Source organism: Apium graveolens, chromosome 2 (assembly GCF_009905375.1).
Source record: "Apium graveolens cultivar Ventura chromosome 2, ASM990537v1, whole genome shotgun sequence".
In the NCBI taxonomy this organism is placed as follows: Eukaryota; Viridiplantae; Streptophyta; class Magnoliopsida; order Apiales; family Apiaceae; genus Apium; species Apium graveolens.
Window position 1 is genome coordinate 271570257 of NC_133648.1, and position 4534 is coordinate 271574790.

Here is a 4534-nt window from a genome sequence, read left to right on the forward strand (position 1 = left end):
ATATAAATATTCACATAACAACTCCAATCGTCAGATAATTCACCAAAAATCACATAATAATCACATAATAATCAATTATTGATAAAAATAATTACACATTATGTCCCGGATATTATATCCGCATCATTTGTTGGAAAAGCCTTGACTTCCACCCATTTCAACACATAATCGACCGCCAACAAGATATACTGATTATTTGCAAGATGAGACAAACGGTCCCATGAAGTCGATTCCCTACACATCGAAGACTTCAACCTCGAGAAGCACATTAAGAGGCATCTCATCCCTCTTGGACATATTACCGACACGCTGGCATCGATCACACTTCAAACAAAGTGATCCGCATCCTTAAATAATGTAGGCCAGAAGAATACCACTTGAAGGACACGAGCTGATGTCTTCTCTCCACCATAGTGACCTCCATAAACAGTTAAATGACAGTCTCGCAAGATCCCCCCCCCCCCCCGTTTCGCTGTACGGAATACATCTCCTGATGATTTGGTCAGCTCATTGCCTAAACAAATATGGTTCATCCCACATATACCACTTCACCTCATGAAAAAACTTCCTCATTTGAGTGTACGACAAGTCCGGAGGCATGATATTACTTACAAGGTAGTTCACAATTTCTGCAAACCATGGTTCTTCCTCTTGCACTCCAAACAACTGCTCATCGGGAAAAGACTCATTTATCAATATATTATCCAGTGAAGTTGCACTTGGATCTTCCAAACGAGAGAGATGATGAGCGACTTGATTCTCAGTACCTTTTCCGTCCTTGATCTCTAATTCAAAAACCTGAAGCAAAAGAACCCATCTAATCAATCTAGGCTTCGAGTCCTTCTTTAAGACGAGATATCACATTGCAGTGTGATCAGTGAAAACTATCACCTTCATCCCAAACAGATAAGATTGAAATTTCTCAAAACCGTAGACAATAGCCAGAAGTTCTTTCTCAGTAGTAGTATAATTCAGTTGAGCACCATTTAGGGTCTTACTAGCATAGTAGACCACATAAAATATGTTATTCATTCTCTGCCTAAGAACTGCTCCAACTGCATATTCACTTGCATCGCACATCATCTCAAAAGGTTCATTCCAATCAGGTGCAGTTATGACAGGTGTCATGATTAAACTCTTCTTCAAGAACTCAAAAGCAGCTAGGCACTCGTCATCAAACTTGAACGGGACATCCTTCTCCAGAAGATTGCACAAAGGTTTAGAAATTTTTGAGAAGTCCTTAATGAACCGCCTATAGAAGCCCGCATGACCAAGAAAGCTTCGAACTCTCTTAACAGAAATTGGTGGAGCAAGATTTTCAATGACCCCCACCTTGGTGTTGTCCACCTGAAGACCCTTACTAGAGACCTTGTGACCAAGAATAATGCCCTGTCGTACCATAAAGTGACATTTCTCCCAGTTGAGAACCAAGTTGATCTCAACACACCTTTTAAGAACGTCACCAAGATTCTGCAAGCACTCATCAAATGAATCGCCAAACATAAAGAAATCGTCCATAAACACCTCCATATTCTGACCAATCATGTCAGAGAAGATAACCATCATGCATCTATGAAATGTGGCCGGTGCCCTTCACAAACCAAAACAAACTCTTCTAAAGGTGAAAGTTCCAAATGGACAAGTGAAAGTAGTCTTTTCCTGATCTTCCAGAGCAATGCAAATCTGATTATAGCCCGAATAGCCATCCAGAAGACAGAAGTACTCATGCCCGGCCAATCTGCCAAGCATCTGATCAATAAAGGCAAAGGGAAGTGATCTTTTCTCGTGGCCTTGTTCAGCTTCCTGTAATCCATACAAACTCTCCACCCCGTGACTTTTTGAGTAGGAATGAACTCATTCTTCTCATTAGCAACAACAGTAATACCTCCTTTCTTTAGTACACACTGAACTGGACTCACCCAAGAACTGTCAGAAATGGGATAGATGATCCCTGCATCCAGCCACTTAAGAATTTCCTTCTTCATAACTTCTTTTATGATCGGATTTACCCTTCTTTGTTGCTCAACAGTGGGCTTGCTACCTTTCTCTAGTAGAATTTTAAGCATATAATAAGAAGGGTTGATTCCCTTAATATCTGCTATCGTCCATCCAATTGTCGATTTGAATTCTCTCAGAATTCTTAAGAGTTTTTCCTCATCACTACCTGAAAGTTCAGATGCAATAATAACAGGAAAAGTAGATGCATCACCTAAAAAAGCATACTGTAAGTGTTCAGGTAATGGTTTAAGCTTAAGTGTAGGAGCTTCCTCAATAGATGGCTTGAGGCGCTTGGGATATTTGTTCAACTCCTCCATTTTAAGAGATTCAAAAGGCATATCCATCTTCCTTTTACAGGGGGAAGCATACATATATTGCAACTGCTCATCACCTTCATCATCTTCGCTATCAGATCCCCAACAAGGCCTTTTCTAATGCATCAGACCTTAGAAATCGATCAAGTTCTGAAGTAACCACCGAATCGACCAACTCCACCTTTACGCACTCCTCATTTTCCGTAGGGAACTTCATGACATTGAACACATTAAAAGTTACATCATGATCCAGAACTATCATGGTGAGCTCACCCTTCTACACACCAATCAAGGTTCGGCCAGTCGCCAAGAAAGGTCTTCCCAAGATTATGGGAATCTTCTTATCCTCCTCAAAATCAAGAATTACAAAATCAGTAGGGAAGATGAGTTTATCCACCTTGACCAAAACATCCTCAACAATGCCTTGTGGATAAGTAATAATACGATCGACTAACTGTAAAGTCATATAAGTAGGCTTTGGATCAGGTAAGTCCAACTTCTTAAAGATTGACAAAGGTATCAGATTGATGCTAGTTCCCAAATCACATAAGCATTTGTCAAACGACACTTTTCCAATGGTGCAAGGAATAGTAAAGCTTCTAGGATCTTTAAGCTTCGGAGGCAACTTCTGTTGCAGACAACACTGCATTCCTCCGTGAGAGCAACTATCTCTAAGTTATCAAGCTTTACCTTCCGAAAGAGTATACCTTTCATAAAATTCACATAACTAGGCATCTTTTCCAGAGTTTCAGCGAAAGGTATGTTGATGTGAAGTTTCTTGAACACCTCTAGAAACTTCTCAAACTGCTTATCCAGCTTTTTCTTCTACAGCCTCTTAGGAAATGGGGGTTGAGGATATATCTGTTTATCCCCTGTATTACCCTCAGGATGAGTGTGTTCAATAGTACTCTTCCTTGGTTCCACTGCAGCTTCCTTCTGCACTTCTTCCTCAGCCACAACTGCTTCATCCGAAATTTGAGAATGTTCGGGATTTGCAACCTTCCCAGACTTTAATATAATTGCCTTAACCGGCTCCTTAGCTTCCCTCTTTCCTGGCACTTCAGTGTCACTAGGGAGTGTACTAGGTTGACGATTTAACAAGGCATTGGCAATTTGTTCGATTTGATTTTCCAAGGTCTAGATAGATACCGCTTGGCTCTTGCACATGAGCCTCAACTCCTCCAATTTAGATTTTTCATTAGACTGTTGCAGCTGGAGTTGTTGACTTTATGCATATTGCGGTTGCTGAAAACCAGGGGGTTGTACTGCTTTGCTTGATACTGCTGATAAGGTTACTGAACCGCATTCTAGGTGTTGCTCCAGCTAAATTTCGGATGATTGCGGTTGTTAGGATGATAGGTGGCTGGTACAGGTTGTTGCGACCTCTAAAAGTTGCTCACGAACTGAGCTGATTCACTAGAAATGGCTCACTGATCAGTCTCATGGGCACCAGTACAAAGCTCACAAATACTAGTGATCTGATTAACTTCATAATTAGACAGAGAATCCACCTTCTTCGTCAAAGCCCTAAGTTGAGCAGCTATTGCAGTAGCTGCATCCAACTCCAGAATTCCTGCTACCTTGCCCTGAGTTAATCTCTGAGTAGGATTCTGGTATTCATTAGCAGCCATCAGTTCAATTAATTCATAAGCTTCATCGTAGCTTTTAGCCCACAAGGCTCCTCCTGATGCTCCATCAAGCATGGGTCTAGAAGTAGCACCCAAACCATTATAGAAACAGTTAAGGATCATATAGTCAGGCATCCCATGATGAGGACACTTCCGAAGCATCTCCTTATATCGATCCCGAGCCTCGCATAAAGATTATCCAGATTGCTGAGCAAATTGAGTAAGTGTATTTCTGATTGCAGCAGTCTTCTCCATATGAAAGAATTTGGTTAAGAACTTCTGAGCAAGATCCTCCCATTTGGTGATAGACCCTGGTGGTAAAGAATGTAACCAGCACTTAGCTTTATCCCATAGAGAGAATGGGAAAAGCCTCAACTTAATAGCATCTTCAGAAACTCCATTGAACTTGAAAGTGTCGCAGATCTCGATGAAATCTCTAATGTGCATGTGAAATCTCTAATGTGCTAGTATACGTGATCGCAAATAATATAAAATAAATTCTAGTTCATTCCCAAAGGGATAGGTTTAGGTTAATTTCAATCAATGTATTTATGCAACACTAGTATGATTATTATCCAATACTAAGAAGAATAA

General features: G+C 40.6%; 1 non-coding gene across 1 annotated transcript; it reads left to right on the plus strand.

The window, feature by feature from the left end:
- The first annotated feature begins 4073 nt into the window (after window positions 1-4073).
- Window positions 4074-4180, plus strand: LOC141709819 (small nucleolar RNA R71). Its single transcript, XR_012570376.1, has one exon. It is a non-coding gene; the product is annotated as a small nucleolar RNA R71 (small nucleolar RNA).
- Window positions 4181-4534: the final 354 nt, after the last annotated feature.